Source organism: Gopherus evgoodei, chromosome 2 (assembly GCF_007399415.2).
Source record: "Gopherus evgoodei ecotype Sinaloan lineage chromosome 2, rGopEvg1_v1.p, whole genome shotgun sequence".
Classification (NCBI taxonomy): Eukaryota; Metazoa; Chordata; order Testudines; family Testudinidae; genus Gopherus; species Gopherus evgoodei.
In genome coordinates this window covers 162,603,198-162,623,727 of record NC_044323.1, presented here as the reverse complement: position 1 = coordinate 162,623,727, position 20,530 = coordinate 162,603,198, and the positions used below count along the sequence as shown (strand labels likewise).

General features: G+C 44.5%; 1 protein-coding gene across 10 annotated transcripts in view; it reads left to right on the top strand.

Moving 5' to 3' along the window:
* The first annotated feature begins 12,016 nt into the window (after nt 1-12,016).
* NSD3 (nuclear receptor binding SET domain protein 3) overlaps nt 12,017-20,530 on the top strand; it is a 64,445-nt gene continuing 55,931 nt past the window's right edge. For 5 of the 10 annotated variants that reach the window (XM_030552187.1, XM_030552189.1, XM_030552188.1 and 2 more), the window contains exon 1: nt 12,017-12,389. The gene's annotated coding sequence lies outside the window, so the exon portion shown is untranslated. Of the gene's footprint in view, nt 12,390-18,855; nt 19,011-20,530 lie in introns of those variants that run through there. The other 5 variants (XM_030552186.1, XM_030552184.1, XM_030552192.1 and 2 more) reach the window with 2 other exon arrangements.

Sequence of the window (20,530 nt, the reverse complement as noted above, 5' to 3'; positions counted from 1 at the left end):
GGCCTTTTTCCTACAGGGGCGTTTGCCTGTTGCTTACAAGAAATCCTTCCTTGCATGCAGCCAAGCAGGGGGAGGGCAGGAAGGATAGCACTGAGCTTTCTCGCGTTTGGCTAGCAGGAATCTTCCCAGCTATCTGCCATGCGGTGGGGCGGAAGGGGGGTGATTAGCAGTGATCTTCCATGATACCAGCCATGCGGTGGGGGGAGGGGGTAAAGCGATCATCCTAGAGAATTGGAGGGGGGGTGGGAGTGGCTTCTGTGAATGGAAGTGAAGGCTGCTGAAGCCGAAAGGCAATGGCTTACCATGGCCGCATGCAATCTGAATTCTGATGCCCGGACCTGCGTCCGTGAGATCTGTAACACCAGAGCCCAGGCACTCAAAGTTAAGATGCAAAATGTGACCTTGTAGTGAAATCACATGTGCTGTGTAAGGTGAATAGTGTTGTTCACTGTGAAAGAGTATAACTATTGTTCTGTAAAATGTATCTGTGACGAACTGGGAATGTTCTTGATGTTTCCTCTGAATACTGTGTTGGTGCCTCAGTGTCCCCTATGCAGTTCTTAAGTATCTAGGTGGTGGGATAAGGGCATGTGATTGCTGAAGAGCAAAGGGCCAGTGCACCTAAATGCCTGGCACTCTGTCTCCTAGCAACTGATGGCCTGGGCCCCTTCTCTGCAAAGGTGCCAGCTGAAGGTGTTGGAGACAAAGGGATCAGGATACCTCCTGGCCCAGGAAAGGAGCTGAGCAGAGAGGAGGGGCTGCGGGGGGTTGTTAGTCTGGAGCTGGCTGGGGTTGAGGAGTGGAGGGCAGATGTGGGGGGTCTGGCTCACTGCCCCCCAGAATGGACACGGCCGAGGGGTCCGGTTCGCTGTATCTACAAGCTCTGTTTTAGACCCTGTTCCTGTCATCAAATAAACCTCTGTTTTACTGGCTGGCTGAGAGTCACATCTGACTGCGAAGTGAGGGTGCAGGACCGTGTGGCTTCCCCAGGACCCCGCTGGGGCAGGCTCGCTGTGGGAAGCGCACGGAGGGGCAGAGGATGCTGAATGCTCCAAGGAGAGACCCAGGAGGTGAAGACGTGTGAGCTTCTTGCCCTGAACAAGTCTGCTCCAAGGGAGAGGAGGCTCCCCAAAGTCCTGACTGGCTTGGTGAGGAGCAGTTCCAGAGCATTGCCCGGTGACTCCGTGACAACTGGTGGCAGCAGCGGGATGTACTGCACCCCGTGAATGGCGCTGCTTGCAGTAAGTGACTGGGGAGCAGTGAAGCAAAGGACGGATAATGAGGACCAGGCGTGCTGAAGGCTCAGAGAGGGATGGTTTCAGGGAGCGGTTAACCTCTGGGAGTGTGCCCCAGTGAGAAGGACTGTTGGAGTAACGGGGTCCCCCTGAGGACTGCAGCGAGCAGTCTCGGGACGGAGGAGCTTGCCGCTCGACCCTGGGAGAGAGAAGGATTTTTGCAGTAGCAGGGTTCCCCTGGGGATTGCAGGAGCAGTCCCAGGGGCGGAGGAGTCTGCAGCTCAACCCTGGCAAAGAGGTGGTGACCACGAGAAGGGTTGGCACACCAGGGGTTCTTCCTGGAAACCATGGGGGAGCCAAGAGCACACAGGCCTGTGAGTCCAGAGCCACTTGGGAACGGTGAAGTGATGGCTTATCACCATCTCCTTAAGAAGGACATTGTGATCCTGTGCACAAAGAGAGGGTTACGCATGGGGAAATTCACCAAGGCAGAGTTAATCGTGCAGTTGGAGGAGGTGGACCGCTCTGAGAAGCAGATTCCTGGCCCAGATGGGGCTACAAGAGGATCTGAGAGCAGCTGGAGCATCAGCCAGGCATCCCCGGGAGTCTGGTCCCCAATCAGACGAGGGTCTTCACGATTGGGTTCCCCATCAGGAGATTGGAGACGGATGGGATGGGAGCAGAGCCCGAGAGAGCGAGAGGACCGTGAGAGAAAGCAAGAGCCCGAGGAAAAGCTGCAGGAGAAGCAGCAGCAGTATGGACTGGCGATGCTGGAGCGGAGAGACATAGGGTGCTGCCAGGAGCCAGTGGGGAAACACGCCTGCGGGGGCGAGACCCTGGGACAGAGAGAACTGTGGTGGTGCAGCCCCAGATGCTGTGGGACTGTGGGACCTGGGTGAAGGTCCCCAGGGTGAAGCCCCTCGCCCTGCCTATGGCCCAGATCCCTATGCAGACCCAAGAGGGGTCAGGCTGGCTGGTGGTTGGGGTTCTCCAGGATATCAGCTGGGAGGCCCTGTTGGGGGGTAACTGGGTCTCTTTGGGAGAGGATCTAGGCCCTGCTCCTGTAACAGCTGAGGGTTTGAATTCAAATCCAGGGAACCAATTGGCTAGGATGGAAACGGTCAGTGAAAATGCAAATGACCTGGCTGGTAGGGGGGAGGGGCTGCTAGGCTCAGGATACCTGCCTACCTATAACCAGCCCCCTGGGGCTGAGTGGGAGGGAGAGATGCTCCCCGCCCCCCTGCACACCGGAGAGGGGGCTCACGCTGGCTCTGATGCTGTGACCAGAGCAGAGAGCTCGCTGCCTGCCCCCACTGGGACAGCAAGGGCAGCGCTGAGCACGGAGGGAGCTGAGACCCCAGCTGAGTTGGGGGACACCCAGGCATGGTAGGTCAGCTGCCAAACAGGTTTGCCTGGTCCAGACGTGCTGCTGGGAAGTGATTACACAGCAGGGAGGGAGCTACAAGGGACAGGGCTCAGGGGGGCTGTGACCCCAGGCCCAGTCAGCGAGAGGGAGCAGGTCCCACTCCCTGCCCCAACAGCTGAATCCCAGACTGAGCTGCAGAGGGATCCCTCCTTGGAGAAGCTGAGGGAACTTGCTGGCCACAGCACTGCAAACCCCCTTGGGGAAGGCTGCAGGGACAGAGTCCTGCAGGAGAAGGGATTCCTGTACGGGGAATGGGCTCCCCAAGGGGAAGTAGAACTGGGGGGAATCAGGAGGCAGCTGGTGGTACCCCAGGAATCCACAGGGTTCTTCCCGTTCGAGCTGTTGGATGGGAGGAGAGTGAGGGGACCCCTGGACCCAGAAAGGAAGGATTGGGAGGAGAAGGGGCTGATCCCCAAGGGAGACAGGATGATCTGGTTTTGTGGGGGTTATCGGAAGCTTAAAGCCATCACAGTGTCCGATGCCGACCCCATGCCTAGGCCTGGGGAGATTCTAAACAAGCAAAGGGCGATGGAGAACTTGGCTCTGGCAGACACTGATAACATGTGCATCTTTAGCCAGACCTGGGAGGAACAGGTGTGCCAGGTGAAAAGGGGGCTGGGCTGCCTCAAGGAGGTGGGACTGACGGTAAAAGCTGGAGAGTAAGGTGGGGACGGCAGAGGTGTTTTATCTGGGCCACAAGGTGGGGAGCGGCGGCCCAAGCCCAAAGCTGGCCAAGGCCAAGCTGAGGGCTCTTAACCATGGGAGCCCGAATCACGGACCAGAGGGCTGGGAAAACACCCAATCCCAGCTTGAACCCCAGGGGTACTGGGTGGCAAAGGGTGTGGGCTGCATAAACCTTCCCACATGCGGCCTGCAAGTGCCATCAAGCACACCCAACCTAAGGGAGGGCGTGAGACTGGACTGTCCTGGTGTAACTCACACCAAGGAATGGGAGAGATGCTGGTGCATCAATGGGAACCTTGGTGGGTTCGAACTTCCCCAGGTCACTGGCTGAAGTGACCTGGCTCAGTTCGGTCTCGAAAGGGGGAGAGATGTGACGAACTGGGAATGTTCTTGATGTTTCCTCTGAATACTGTGTTGGTGCCTCAGTGTCCCCTATACAGTTCTTAAGTATCTAGGTGGTGGGATAAGGGCATGTGATTGCTGAAGAGCAAAGGGCCAGTGCACCTAAATGCCTGGCACTCTGTCTCCTAGCAACTGACGGCCTGGCCCCCTTCTCTGCAAAGGTGCCAGCTGAAGGTGTTGGAGACAAAGGGATCAGGTGACCTCCTGGCCCAGGAAAGGAGCTGAGCAGAGAGGAGGGGCTGCGGGGGGTTGTTAGTCTGGAGCTGGCTGGGGTTGAGGAGTGGAGGGCAGATGTGGGGGGTCTGGCTCACTGCCCCCCAGAATGGACACGGCCGAGGGGTCCGGTTCGCTGTATCTACAAGCTCTGTTTTAGACCCTGTTCCGGTCATCAAGTAAACCTCTGTTTTACTGGCTGGCTGAGAGTCACGTCTGACTGCGAAGTGAGGGTGCAGGACCGTGTGGCTTCCCCAGGACCCCGCTGGGGCAGGCTCGCTGTGGGAAGCGCACGGAGGGGCAGAGGATGCTGAATGCTCCAAAGAGAGACCCAGGAGGTGAAGACGTGTGAGCTTCTTGCCCTGAACAAGTCTGCTCCAAGGGAGAGGAGGCTCCCCAAAGTCCTGACTGGCTTGGTGGGGAGCAGTTCCAGAGCATCGCCCGGTGACTCCGTGACAGTATCTTTTTAAATACTTCTCTCCCTTTTTTCCCTCCCTCATGCAGCTGCACATTTTTCAAGCCTCCCTACTCCTACTTCGAAGGCTAGCTCAGATAAGGCGGAGGAAGAAGAGGACGTGAGACGAAATGTCCTCTGAAATCATGGAAGTAACCCACAATGAAAGAGCTCATCTGAATGAGTGGAAGGACGTGGTATCAAATTACGGGAAAGATGCCAGTGAACGTGAGTACAGGAGAGACGCTCGAGATGAGAGGTGGCGGCAGGAAGATCAGAGGTGTAGGCAGGAAGATCAGCAGTGGCGGAAAGAAACGTTGGGGCTGCTGCGTGATCAAACTGACATCCTCCGACGTCTGGTGGAGCTTCAGGAAGAGCAGCGAGGCCGCTGCAGCCCCTGTGTCACCACCCTCAGTACTCACCATATTCCATATCTTCCTCACCCAGATGTGTAAGAACGCGTGGGGGAAGGCTTTGTGCACCCACCCACTCCACCCCCATGGACAGCCCAACCAAAAGGCTGTCATTACATTGAAATGATTTTAGTGGCTTTTTCCTTGCCTCCTATCCTCCTCCCAAACCACACCCGGGCTACCTTGCCAGTTCTCTCCCTCTTTTTATAATGAGCTTTTTAATAAAGAATACATGATTTTTAAACGATAGTGACTTTATTTTCTTAAGCAATCTGTAGTCGAAGGGGGAGGGTGGGTTGCTTACAGGGAATGAGTCAATCAAGGGGGTGGGGTTCATCAAGGGGAAACAAACACAGCAGTCACACCGTACCCTGGCCCGTGATGAAACTCGTTTTCAAAGCTTCTCTGATGCGCACCACTTCCCAGTGTTCTCTTCTAATCGCCCTGGTGTCTGGCTGTGCGTAATCAGCAGCCAGGTGATTTGCCTCAGCCTCCCACCCCGCCATAAAGGTCTCCCCCTTACTCTCACAGAGATTGTGGAGCACACAGCAAGCAGCAATAACAAAGGGGACATTGGTTTGTCTGAGGTCTGAGCGAGTCAGTAATGTGCGCCAGCGCACCTTTAAACGGCCAAATGCACATTCTACCACCATCCTGCACTTGCTCAGCCTGTAGTTGAACAGCTCCTGACCACTGTCCGGGCTGCCTGTGTATGGCTTCATGATCCATGGCATCAAGGGGTAGGCTGGGTCCCCCAGGATAACTACAGGCATTTCAACATCCCCAACAGTTATTTTCTGGTCTGGGAAGTAAATTCCTTGCTGCAGCATTTTAAACAGAGCAGTGCTTCTGAAGACGCGAGCATCATGAACCCGTCCTGGCCATCCCACGTGGATGTTGGTGAAACATCCCTTGTGATCCACCATTGCTTGCAGCACCATTGAAAAGTACCCCTTGTGGTTTATGTACTGGGTGGCCTGGTGCGCCGGTGCCAAGATAGGGATATGGGTTCCATCTATCGCCCCCCACAGTTAGGGAATCCCATTGCAGCAAAGCCATCCACTATGGCCTGCACATTTCCTAGAGTCACAACCTTTTGTAGCAGCAGCTTAGTGATTGCTTTGGCTACTTGCATCACAGCAGCCCCCACAGTAGATTTTCCCACTCCAAATTGATTCCCGACTGACCGGTAGCTGTCTAGCGTTGCAAGCTTCCACAGGGCTATTGCCACTTGCTTCTCCACTGTGAGGGCTGCTCTCATCTTGGTATTCTGGCACTTCAGGGTAGGGGAAAGCAAGTCACAAAGTTCCATGAAAGTGCTCTTACGCATGTGAAAGTTTCGCAGCCACTGCGAATCTTCCCACACCTGCAAAACTATGCGGTCCCACCAGTCTGTGCTTGTTTCTCGGGCCCAAAATCGGTGTTCAATGGGTAGAACCTGCCCCATTACCAGCAGGAGCGCCAAAGTGCAGGAGCCCTTGGTTAAGGAGAATTCCGTTTCCATGTCCTCATCACTCTCGTCGCCGCGCTGCCGTAGCCGCTTCCTCCTCGCCTGGCTTTGCAGTTCATGGTTCACCATAGACTGCACGAGAATGCGTGAGGTGTTTACAACGTTCACTATCGCGGTGTTGATCTGAGCGGGGTCCATGCTTGCAGTGCTATGGCGTCTGCACAGTTCACCCAGGAAAAAAGGCGCAAAACAGTTGTCTGCTGCTTTCACTTAGGGAGGGGTGAGGCTGTACCCAGAACCACCTGCGACAATGATTTTTGCCCATCAGGCACTGGGCTCTCAAACCAGAATTCCAAGGGGCGGGAGAGACTGCGGGAACTATGGGATAGCTACGGGATAGCTACCCACAGTGCAACGCTAGTGTGGCCGCGCGCAATTGACTTTATATTATCTGTTTTATAAAACCGGTTTATGTTAAATCGAATTTATCCTGTAGTGTAGACGTACCCTATGCTTGTCTTTAACCATGCTGGACCACGTACTCACTGCTGCCCCTCTCCTTGTTGTCTGCTCTACAGGGCCTTCTGCTATACCAGTCTGTTTCCTCTTACCCTCTCCCCCTCACTCTGTTCCACTCCCTGACCCTCTGCATGCCCCTATTCCACAAAATGAGCATAAAAGTCCCCACCTTTCTTATGATATAGAAACACAAACTGCCTCACCTCCAAATCCTACACATTTGCAAAAGCCCTCAAGAAATGTCCCTAGGCACACACTCCCACCTCTCAGTATTAGTATGTGCAAGTTCCCATTCATATGTGCTCATGAAAACTCCACAGGCTACACGTAATAGTCATGGTTAGAGGAGCCTGGGAAGTTTCCATCAAAACAAAATTTCTGTGAAAAACAGGAAAAAAATGTTGAACTTTTGTTTTCTGCTCAACTTTGTTATTTATTATTACTGTTATTATTTTTGACCATTATATTTTCCAGGTGCCTTACAAACATTAACTCCTTCATTCAGGAGCTTCCTCTGAAAAAGTATCTCCTTCTGCTGAACAAGCATTAAAACAGAGACACTCTTGTGTGTGCATCTCTTTACATATTGTTATGTTGACTTATTTACATAGTGCCAAGTGTGTGAAAGATGAGCTTTACAGACATGTATGAAGACAAAGTCCTGGGAGGAAGTGATTTTTCTGTTCTATGCTGCCTGTTGCTGGATCCTACAAAGTCTTGGCTTAAAGTTTTCAAAATCATTGCTTTAAAGGTGAGAAAAAGCATGTCAAGCAAATTAATGCTGACATTTAAAATGTTTAATTAAGCTAAATGTTATATTCAGTACAAAATGTTTTTCATTTCTATGACATGGTCCACGTGCAGGATTTTCAGAAGTGAAAAGGTAATTGGGACCAACGATTTATTTTTTAGTGTTTAACAAAACACCAAAAGCAACATATAGTTTTCTTTAATTTTATATAGCAATGTATTGCCTATATTTGAAGGATCTATGTTTAAATTATTGCACTTGATGTCTACATATAGCACATTATAAATTATATGAAGGGAGGTTGTGAGAAGAAAAAATATACATTAAAATAGACGTTCTTTTAGGTTGTATCCCCCAAAATAGGTTTGTGTGGCATCAGGAATCAAAGGAATCTCAAGACAAATTTTAAGGGCTCCCTAAATTCTATAAATTAAGGAGGCACTTGGAGAGAATCTCCTCCTTAGCAGATGACAGAACTAGGAAGGTTACTCTGAATCTGTTCTGCATGTATAAGGATGACGTAGTAAATATTAGAACATAATCTGAAATGCAAACTGCTATTAATCCACTAAACAAATTTACCAGCTAATGTCCAAACAAATGGTTTAAAAAATAGAGGTAGGAAGAAAGTACCTTAGTTTAGCCACTAGAGGTCTCTTTGTGTCTGTGTTTATTCTCTCAACTGGTAAAGATATGTCTGCGAAGGCCAGTTCTCCAGACATTTTAGATTAAAAAAATACCAATCCATGTCTTACTCCTCTCCCCACAAAAAATCTTGGAAGCATTATGTTGGTACAGGCCTTTTAATACTAAAGCTTTACATTAAAACCTTCTGTAGTAGAACAAATCTTGATGAAATAAAGAAGGAAGTGACTAAGCATTCTTCCTGTCTCACATAGAGGAAGGTGTTTTTGCTGGAAGAGATATTCTGCCGAATTAATGTACAATAGTTATTGTACAAAGTACAACAACAATATGATACTGAGACTGATTGAGCAGCCAAACATAAATAATCCTGCACTCTGAAGTGATCAAGTGATGTTTGCTACACCATCCGAATAGTGGATTTTAATCTGCTATACTAGCTCTGAAGGTTCAGAGAAGTGAAAACATCCATCATGCCTTTCATTGCGCAGGGTTTTCAGTATGGAGTTGTGGGTGGATATGTGCATGAATTCCTTCCTGATTTCACTACTCCTATATAGGGACAAAGTCTGTCCTCAGACATACATGTATCTGAAAGCAGGGGAAACTGATCTTAAAAATCTGAGAGACTGAACCAAAGCCCATTTATATCAATGTGAATTTTCCATTTACTTAATGGGACTTCAGATCAGGCCCTGAGAGCAGAAATTTGCGCTGCTCTATATGCTAAGATGATGGGGTCATTTAAAAAATCTAAATACAGCCTTTGATTGCAGGAGCACTTCCATCCCAACAAACCCAGCAATATGGCTTTGCTGCTTGGTCACCCAGCCAGTGGGCTATAATTTTTAGGTCCTTGCAGTTCTTCAGGGGATTGACTGGAAAGGAAAGCCCCTTTCAGTCCAGTATATGGAGCCACCACAAGAACAGAAAAGAATCAGCAATGCTAAGTAAGACTCTTACGTTTGGGTTGGTTATGCCCGTTTAAGGACTGACTAGTCCTCAAATGTTCTGAGTTTCCAGGCTGTTGTTCAGAGTCCCCATGGCACTGAAAGATTCCCAGCTCTGGCTGTGTCACTCCTTCCTGTAAGAACATTTGGGACAGGGACTGTTACTTGCTATAAATGTGTACAGTGACTAGCACAGTGATGCATCAAGCTTTATGCCTCTAGGCAATACTGTACAAATATTAAATAATCCTTACAATCCACTGTACTTCTATGAAGAATAAAGATATGATGCTACGCACCTTCATCAATGGAGTTCAAGTATGTTACATTAAGTCTCACAGTTCCCCTGTGAGTTAGGGCTATATCATCTGTATTTTATAGAGAGGCAAAGTGACTTGCCCAAGAACCTATAGAAAGTCATTGGCAGAGAGTTACAGAAACTGGGAATCCTATCTGCTAGCCACCTGTTCTAAGCACTAGACAATAGTGCCTCACAACACAAACTACTCAGTAGACAATCTTGCCTACGAAGAAAAACAGGTACATTTCTGTAAGTGTGCTTACCTGGTCTGGATTTCAGTCCCTTGCTCTGTAAGCATTTTCCTGACCAACAAATGCTGTTAATGGCCTTTGCTGGATTAATACAAGCATATCAACAACAATAAAAGATGAACGGGGAAAGAAAACACTGTATTAGGAGATAGAGGAAAACAAGATTTCCTGTAAGTGTGCTGGTTAGTTGCCTAAAAAGCACTTAATACTAAATAAAAAAAAAAAAAATAAAAAAAACGTAAATTCTCATCCTTTTTACTGACTAATTCAGCTGTGAGTCCATCAACCTAGTGCTGCAGAATTTACAGAAGGGAAGGGGAGGAAGGAAGTCTTTTCTAGGTCAACTCCATTTTTGATGGCTGATTGTATTAGGTAGGAGGAGAATCATTTGTAAATGTGCCTTATTACAGTGTATTTTTTCCCAAAAGCCTAGACTTGAGAACTGTCTCATTTTTGTGGGCTGGATCCTGCAGCCTTTGGGCAATAGGAAATGCAATCAATTTTGAGACCATTACTCAGCCTTTGTTCAGTGACTCCTAAAACCCACATCGCTTCAGCTTCCTCTTTCATGTTAGATCATGTGTCTCTTTTTCCAGTTCATTCATCTTGCTTCACTGTCTGATTTTTCTGGTAACAGGCATTGCGTTACCTTTCCATCTTGTATCTTTCTCATTCTCTCAGGTGGTTTTCTTGCTTTCCAGCCCCCCCACACCCCCTTTTTATTTTTTTGTTGCCTGTAAGGTGAAAATTAAATTTGTTAGTTGCAGGATAGAGATTTTATTATGACTGGATCAGTTTTGTATTTTCTTTTAACAGGAATCACTTTGGATTTGTGGAGGAGAGGAATTAATTGCAAACATTTTAATACATATATTTTCAGCCAAAATGAGACTAGAAACTACTGCATATGACAGCATTCTCGCTCTCTATTCGTTTAACCCAGATGCGAAACCTCAGCAGCTAAAACTAGATTCTGAGGGAGAGACCCTGTAATCTCTCCAGCAGAATTTTCTTTTTCCCAGGCCTTATGCAATAAATCAGTAATTAAATGCATCCAGCACATCTCAGCCAATGCTACGCTGGTTGCATAACAAACATGCAAATTAATTGCACAGCTTGGCCAATCTGAGCACCTAACAGTTGCCCCCCTCCCTCCTCCAATAGAGTTGCATGTTCAAGATTGGCAACAAAATGCATCAGTACCTATTAGTGTTTTTATGTGTGTGTGCCTTATGCATTTCATTTAAACCTTTTGCATTTAAAAATGCCATTCTATCCAGTACTTAGCAATGGGTGCTATCCTAAATATATAACCAGCATACATTTCCACTGCTTATTAAATACAAGACAGATCTGGACCATTAGTACCCACCATCTCCTCTGCTCATTGTAGCTTGTGTAGTTTCAGGCCTGATACATTGTATTTAAATATTTTTGTATTAAAATGCAGCCAACACATCTCATTGGACATCCATCTAGTTAGCTCTTTATTGAAAACAATAGTATTAGAGCATCTCATGTTCACAGACCTATGAATGTGTATTCCTTCAATTTACAAGCATTTAATTGCAATTGGATTAAATGTGTTAGCATATCTCAGTGTTTGCATGTCGTGAGACTATATGCATTTAATTAAAACCTGTCTTTATATCTGAGGCATTTCTATAATGCCCATTACTGTAGCATGGAAATACTCCTGTAGAATCATGCTTTGATGCACAGATTAACCACACATCCACCAGCTCTGTGTCTCTTGTGTTGTCAGACATTGAGTATTGTATCTAAAATCGTTTAATCAAATATGTATTCAGCACCTTGCAGTGTTTGCATGCTCCAAGATCTTGTTAGTTCCACTTAAATCCCTGTATTTAACATATATGGTATTTAGAACCCTATTAACAGGTCTTCATTGAAAAACCATAGGCATCCAATATAGCTCAAGATGTGTATGTTCCCAAGACACAGAAAGCTTTAAATGCAATGCCTAGTTAGGCATTTTTATAGCACCCATCCCTAGAGTATGCAAACATCGTGGTATTACAAATGCTGTTAAACATGTCCAGCGTCTTCTGTGCATGTTTCCTAGCCCTGTCTCTGAGATCGTGTATGCTCCTAGGCTTTGTGCACTGTATCTAGATCCCTGCATCCGGCATGCCTGGCCTTCCAACCCCCTTGTATTAAACGTGCCACAGCAGCAGCTCCCTCGAGGCCCGCGTCCGTTGAGGACTACAGTCCCCAGCATGCCTCGCGCCTGGCGCAGAGCCGGCAGCCAATGGGGGAGCGTCTCTTTTGCTGGTGGCTGCCGCGGCCTGTGGAGCCGAGCTTTGTGTGCGTGGGGAGGAGGGGGAGGGAGCGGGAGAGTGAGCGGGGCCGGTCCGAAACCGGGACACAGAGAGAACCAGCGCCCCCCTCCCCCGCCGCCAGCGGCCGCTCTCACCGCCCCCCCCCCCAGCGCCTCTCTCTGGTCTCCCGCGGCGCTGCGGCTCCCCCACCGCCCGGGGCACGGGCGCCTCCCTGGGCGGAGCCAGTGGAACGCGGACCCGGTGGCGCGGAAATCGAGGCCGGGGACCCAGCGCGGCCTGCTGCGGGGTCCTCTTTCTCCCCCTGCTCCGAGCCCGGCCCGGTTCCTGCTCTTTGTCTCTCTGCTAGGCTCGGTCGGACACGGCGGGGGGAGTTAGAATGGAACAGACTGACGGTGAGAGGGGGTGGGGGATGAGAAGAGTGGGGGGGCTGTGGGGCAGCGACGGGTGGAGGGGATGGGGGTAGGAAAGTATGGGGGTGAGGGGGTGGGGTTTAGGGGACATGGGATGGGGATGCCAGGTCTAGGGGACTAGTGGTACAGAGAGCTGGAAGATAAGGTGCACTGGGGTGGTATTTCTACATGGTGAGTAATGGGTTGGGGGAGCTGGGACGTGTGTGAGAAGCGCTGGGATATTGCATGGGGTTTCGGGTGGTTCTTGAGTATGGGAAATGGGGATGATGAATGAGTCTTTAGAGACATACGCTGATTTGTAATGGGGAAGGGGCTCTTGTTTTTTTTGGGCGGGGGTCTGGGAAGCGGTAAGAGGGAACCTATTGTTTCTCTTTAGAATATGTATGTATTCCATGTGTTAGGACTGGAAGCTGGTTATTGCAATGATATTCTCTTGTTGTTAGAGAGGGAGGGTGTCTTTATTTTGTGTAGGTGGGAAGTAGGGCAATAAAGAGGGACGTGGGGATAATTTGATGTTTTGGTGGTGGTAGAGCTAGAGGAGGTCCGCTTGGATTTAAAGGGGCAGAGGCAGCCATGTTTGCTCCTAGACACTGCAGTGTAAATAAATTCCTCCTCCAAAACCTGCTTTGGATCCCCTTCCTGGTGGCTCAACCCCCCTATTCCTGGCTTTTTACTGTCTTTCTTATCTTGTCGTCTTATCTCTCTGAAATCTACCCTAGCCAGCAAAGTGGGGAAAGCGACATTTTCCTTCCCTCCTCCTCCTCCCGGTTGCAAACCGGACATGCTGGGGGACTGCGGTGCAGAAATTAACCCTTTTCAACTCAAATCTGCAGAGAGATTATACTGCCTGACATTTCCTCTGATGTTCTAGAAGAATTAAAAACAGAAATATGTGGAAAGTTGTATCTTTTTTATAAACGGCAGATGTAACTGGATATCTTTTTCAGTTTCTTGAAGTAAACAAGGAAATAGCATTGGCCATTTTATTTGATCTAGGGCTCTTGGTAGAAGGCATTGTGGAATGCATTTAAAGGTATTTGATACCGTATCCATTGACTATATTTTACATCTAGCAAATAGGGAGTATTTTTTGCTGTAAATGTGAAAAATGTGGATTGCAGTAGTATGTTCTTAGACAAATAACTAGGCCTTCCCCTTTTTTATCCACTTAAAATGTGGATACTTGTTTTTATGTATAGCAGAAAACTCATTAGGTTATCCATATTTGAGCCCAGCAATCAAATGAGTGTGAAGCAGGCATGTTTTGTAATTGTAATCTTATCAAAGCACCAAATATGAATAAAGAGACTTTAGGTCACTGTGCTGTAATTAGGGGCTCTATCACAGTAATCTCAATTCAAGTAATCTTATTTTTATCCTTTTAAAAAAAATTGTAGGTTGAACCACATACTTGCCAATTTAGTTTAGACAGCAAGAGATCTTTACAAGGAGTTTTCAGGTACTGCACATTTGTAAATAGCTAGCCTTTTTATGTAGAATTTATAGATATCTTTTAAAGTAACACATTACAACGTACCTCTTCTCTCATTCTGTAACTGGCTGTGGATTCAGTGTAACATCAATCTGTTTACTGGTGTTTTTCTAAACACATTTCACTGGTGCACAGTTTTAGGATCTTAAATTATGTCAGTTAGAATTGTATTATTGTTAGATTTTAAGAGCGAATAATTCCAGTGGACTAAAACCCTCACACCTTGCATGTTGGACCAAACAATGACATAGTAAGTAATATAACTTCCTAGTTGTTTACATCTTCAAATGGCTCATAGTGAAGACGTGCAATAAATGTTTCAATATTCAAATGTGGGTGTCCTTTGGACCACTTCAAAAGGTGATATTGGCTCCAAAGGAGGACAGACACCAAATGAAAATATGGACTGAGAGGAGGGGTTGTGCATCTAAATGACAAGGTGCTTTTCATTAATATAGTATGGAATAATTTTGGACTCCTTTGTATGTGGAGTTACTTTTGAGCTCTGCTGCCGTGTGTGCTTTTAAAGTTCAAAGCAGTACTTTGTATAGTTTGTATGCATTAATGTTATCCAAGCATTGCCAACTCTTGCAGACTTATTGTGAGTCGTATGATATTTGGTGTTTTATTAAAGCCCTAGCTCCTGGATTCATGTGATTATGTAAAATCCCACTTTAAAAAATAAATCAAAGCCAAGAATTTTGCTCTTGTGGTTTCAGAGAAAAGCTTGAAAACATGACCGAATGGAACCCTAGAGTCTCCAAAACTGAAGAGCAAATAAAGAGTACTCCAGGTTTTTTTTTTTTAAACTAATCTCTTGATTTTTAAATCACTATCTGGATTTGTGGTGCCTCGCTCATGAGTTTTGAATGCTTGAGATTTTCAATATTGTTATCCTAGAGATTACTTTCTGTAACGGTGGGAAATATCTTCCCCCTCGACAAAACAAAAAGCAAACCTCAGCAGCCCATGAAAAGGTGCACAGGGAGGATAATCAAACTCACTAGATATGTTAAAAGGATGAAAAGGAATCAAGTCACTAAGGCCCCATCCTACATCAGATCCTTGCTATCAGAGACCCTTGCATTGGTGCATAGTCTCACTGCAGTCTGTGGGAATCCTCACAGGGACAGAGGTCTGCTAGTGTATCCCAGTGCAGGATTGAAGACTATTTTATCATTTCATTTATCAAGTGCGTCTTAGTTCTGTTTTTACTACTTCGTTTACAATGACTACTTTTGCTGTGAGCCAAAATGACTTATATTATTTTAAAAGATGTTTATTACATACACTAGCTTTATTCTTCCTTTCATAATGTTAAAATCTAATTAATTTTTAGATAAAATTCAGTACGTACATATGGTATTGATGCTTCTGTGAAAACTGTCAGTGTTTTTCTGTAATGAAAATTGTAGACTATACAGGTATGCCAGGAACCAGTTGAAAAAAATTGTCTGTTGGAATTTAGTATTGTCTTATGGAGTTGAGGCTATCTGCAGTTCAGATACAAACACCAGAATTAATTTTTGTTACTGGATTCAATATTCATATTTAAAACACTCAGCTTTGTGTTGTCCTGTCCTGGATATCCTAGCAAACTTTGTATTAAAATTAATGATTATTTACATAATTTATTAGACTAGTCAATTACTGTTTGAATTGTTTTACATTCATATTAGTGTGGCACACCTAAGAGTCTCTTCACGCCTATAAAAAGTGCCTGCAGTATAAATTCAGAATCTGCTCTGCTATGGTCAGAAGTTTCTTTGAAGTTCAAGGATTATTGCATTAATTTCTTATCCACAATACCAAGTAGTTGTACATTTTCAAATAAAAGCAACATAGTTAATGTTGTTTGGCTGCTTTAAGATTTGTGTGTTGCAACAAATTGGCAAAGTAGCCTGCCACAGCAATGCAATCTCTTTGTTTATAGGACACACATAATAAACAAACAAGAGTTGAAATTGGCAGCTTCATGGGTTAAGCTTTTTGATATGACCAGGACTGCATAAATAAAGTGTCGTCATATGTAAGGAAAAATCAGATTGTTCCATGTTTTAGAAAAAAATTGCACAAAAGATAAAAGTAAGTTATGAAGTCTTTGTGCATAACTTCGACAGCTTTTTCAGGGTTTAGAAAATAAACAGAACCTGGAAAATCTGTGGATTAGTGAAAACAACAAGGAGTCTGGTGGCTCCTTTAAGACTAACAGATTTATTTGGGCATAAGCTTTCGTGGGTAAAAAAGCCTCACTTCTTCAGATGTGGGTTAGTGCTGCAACTCCTGCTTCTGTTAATGGGGCCTGCCTAGCTAATGTGCTATGATTATTTTGAGGCTATATCCCAGAACTTTGGTTTTCTGGGCAATTGCTATAATTGGAAAGTCCAGCCCAGCCTTGCCAAGCAGTGGCACTATTCACTAACCTCATGTTTAACTATAATTAATGTAAAAATTTGTTTCTAATTAGTTTCTCTTTTCTCTCTTTACCTTTACCAATGAGCCAATAGTAAAGTGTCAGTTCTTAAAGTAGTTTCTTTACATCTCTGTGGAATGCCCAACATCCAACAATGTGTGAACCTCCACAAACCGTATAACATACAATTTTAGATAGTCCCACAGTAGTACATTGCAACAATGGACAGTACAAATTAAGTAAATCAAATGTATTATGGAAATTAATTTTAAACTTTTTGCTGCTAATACCTTCAACAAAAGTGGTGGTATTCTCAACTCAGGTACTGCATGGTGATAAAGTATCAGGTGCAAGTTAATGGGCTTATGCTTCATTCTCAGTCAGGAGCTCCTCTGGCTGGTCATTATTGCCAGGGAAGTGCATTGAAACTATGGGTCTCAGTCATTCTTGTTAACATTCTGAATTTGTATTTGTTCAAATACTAGGTGTAACAGTTTTTTTTGTGAATGTTGTGTTGGCTTCTGCAGTTTGCCTGTAGATAGGTAAACCCACTTTACTCATAATACCTGTAGCTGTGGAATTCTGGTACCAGCATATCATGTTGATTGGCCCTTTCTGCTCAGATTTTGGGGACTGTATTCCTGTGGTATAGTAAGTGTGTGATGGTGAGGGAAAGAGGAGGGGCAGTGTTGACATTGGGAGATCTCATCTTCCCTAATGGTGCTGAACCTTTCCTGGCTGGGTGATAACTGCAGTCTTCCTAGGTCATACTTTGAGAGCTGTGAATGCTTGTTTGTATTTGTATGTTTTTTTTTAAATAAATATTCTGTTGGCATATTTCTCTATTTCATTCACCAGTCTAGGGAAGCCAATCAAGTTGTATTGCAGATTCCTGACTTGGTTGTGGTTTCACTATATTCTATTTTTGTTTAGCTTAGTATTGTCAGAAATAGCATTTACAACAATATGGTTTACAATTATACACAATCAGATTAAAATGTTGTAAACGCATTTTGTTGTTGTCACTTAATGTACTAAAAGTGACATTTAAAAAAATCTGATTTGCCTTTATTTAGTTGTTAACCATATATTTACCTTGTGCGTTTCACTTTCTAAACAATTTCTTTTTGGCTGTCTTATCTCAGCAAGATGCTGGAGTTATATGGGTTGCAGGGGAATGTTGTTTCCTTTTTCCCCTCCCTTAAAGATAGTTTCAGTAGAAAATTTGAACATTGAAAGCTACATGTTGTCTTATATTGTTAATTTTCAGCCCTTTGATCATTAGGTCACCTATTCTAATTCATCCTATATCCGTAGTGTTCAAAAGTGAAAGCTTGAATATAACAATAAAAAGTCTCTACACTTGAGGGAAGCTGTATTTTATGGTCATCTATCAAAGATACCGTTAATGGATATTTAGTAAAGTGGAAGGTAAGAATAGAATGTAACTTTGTGGTGGTGCTCAGATGCAGTGATTGGCATCTTCATACATTTCTGTAATAAATAATGCTGCTCTTTCTCAAGATATTTCAAAGCATGTTAGAATGTAATAAGGTACCCTTACTAACCTGGTCAATTCGCAGGTGAACGTTCTTTTGAGACTAGCTAATATCCATAGTTTTAATGAGACTACGTGGGATATTAGTAAATTATATAGCCTAAGCCTGACATTCTCAAAGAAGCCAACAAGGCTCTCCTTTTTGTTTTTTATCAAAGACAGGAAATTGGATCAGCAACATCCATTACTGAGTCTAGTAACATCTCTGTGAAAATCTTAGAGATACAATAATTATGTAGCTTATTATACTGCATGTCACTAGTATCCGAGCACCAAACAGGTATGTCGTAGCCTGAGACTTGTGATTTAGGTCCTAAAAATGCCTTAGATAAGTGCAATAGTGATTCAGTGAGAAAAGCTTTTTCCCAAAAGATTCCAAAGCACTTTATGAACTTATCTATGTATGATTAACTTCAGCCATCGCTGAAATTGCAGCCACTTCTTGATGCCACAGCAATACTGTATAAGTGTTTAGGGTAGGAAGTTAAGCGTATTTGCCATTAAATTAAGGTAACATTTCTCATGAGATCTAAACTAATCACTTTAGATTATACTGTTTTCCTAGTACATAGTTTTCATTTTCCAAAGGAGAAAAACTTATTTAATTTGTTTAAATACTGTTCCTATTTGGACATTATTGTAGTTTTGAAAATTTTGTCTCTAGTTTCAGTGTCACTGACAAGTTCTGTTTACATTGCCTTAGGCCCCAGAAAGGTAGTGCGGGGAAAAGACAGGTGCAGAATATAGTACATAATTCTGGAGAATAATCTTTTTTTCTGCCCCCTGTAGGCAATGAAAAACTGTTCCTGTTGCAGTTTTGCAGATGTCACGATCTTTGTTCAAACTGTTTTTTTTTTCTCCAATAGTGCCAAAACTTCTTTCCTGTTAAGAAGCCTTAAATAATTTAGCTACATTCTTCTTGATCCTTTGGCTGAGATCCAGTGTAGTATCAGTTTATTATTATATCCTTTATCTGGATATTGAATCCTGTACTTGCAGGAGGTGGACTCTGAGTTAATACAACAGCAGCAGTTGGAGATCCAAGAGACCTAACTTGCATAAAATAAAAACGTATAAGCTTCACTCAGACTGCTGAACATCCTCACTTCCAGCTCTTTTAGAGATTGTTCTTCTACTTGGGTGAGTTACGTTCAACCTCCTTTTTAGCCCTTTAGTGCCACTTCTGTGGCAGCCAGAGGGCTGCTGAGGAGAAATACGGTACTGTTTGCATCAGGGGTGGAATCTAATTTCTCAAAAGTAATCTTCTTTTAGGGTTAAGGTTTGAGATGGAGTCCTCCATTTATGGTCTCACATTATTCTAGCATTTGACTAGGCCCAGGAGTTATTATTTCAGTGTAATATAATCCAGATGCTACTTTATATTACTATATTCATTTTGAAAGCACCCACTGAAGTTTTGCAAAGGAGGGGCGATAGGAAAGTGTGTGGGTATTAACTATAGTGATGATGAATTCAAAGATTCTGGAGGAGGGAGCTACTGATGTGTAAGCTCTGTGGGAGGAGAAGAATTGGGCATAGAAGACCATTGCAATGTAGTCTTTCTGTTAAGCAAAAGTCCCTACTGCTGCACTCTGTACTGGAAGGTAGTACACCAGATGAATAAGTTGTCCCAAATAGCCAGAATGCATAATAAAATCAAGATTATTTCATGTAGATGAACCCACAAAAAGGGAATATTTGAAAGCTTTTGAAAAACTTAAGACTTCTACCAGTAACTTCTAAATTAGTAGATGTAATTGTAGGTTAATGTATCCAAACAAAAAAACCCAACACTCCACATCCTGTTATGCTGTCTTTAAAAAACCCTTTCTTTGAAATTTTAGTTATTGTGAAATCTGCTCTGTTGGCTGCTCTGGGGACTGAATCCTGTTTAACCATGGAGCTGATACAGTAAACCAGGGGTCGGCAACCTTTTAGAAATGGAGTCTTCATTTATTCACTCTAATTTAAAGTTTTGCGTGCCAGTAATACATTTTAACGTTTTTAGAAGGTCTCTTTCTATAAGTCTATAATATATAACTAAACTATTGTTATATGTAAAGTAAATAAGGTTTTTAAAATGTTTAAGAAGCTTCTTTTAAAATTAAATTAAAATGAAGAGCCCCCCCGGACCAGTGGCCAGGACCCGGGCACTGTGAGTGCCACTGAAAATCAGCTCACTCATGTCATAGGTTGCCTACCCCTGCAGTAAACCTAGTAGCAATGCAAGGTTTTCCCTGCCAAAGTGTATGAGCTCTGACCTGCCGGGGCCGTGTTTGAGGGTTCAGTATCCATTGTCCCTGCTGAAAGTATTAACAGGAATCTAATTAATGCCAACTACTCACTAAATCATTTCAGTTAAATCACTGAAAGCCATCAGTTTGTAATTTTCAAAAGATGCTGATACTTATATAGGTTGGATTAAAATCGGTGACCTCATGATCAAAGAGACTGTTGTGCAATCTAAATGTACCATTGGCCTAATGAAATGAGTTTAATCAGTTGGACATGATCCGATTGGCATAATCTTGCAGTGTTCCCGTAGATTAAATATTAGTTGGTTTTTCTGCTTTGTACTAGAAAGATTATACTACTAAAAAACTATGCAGAATATAGATGCCTTTAAATCCCAATTTCTAAACATCAAATATCCTTGTAAG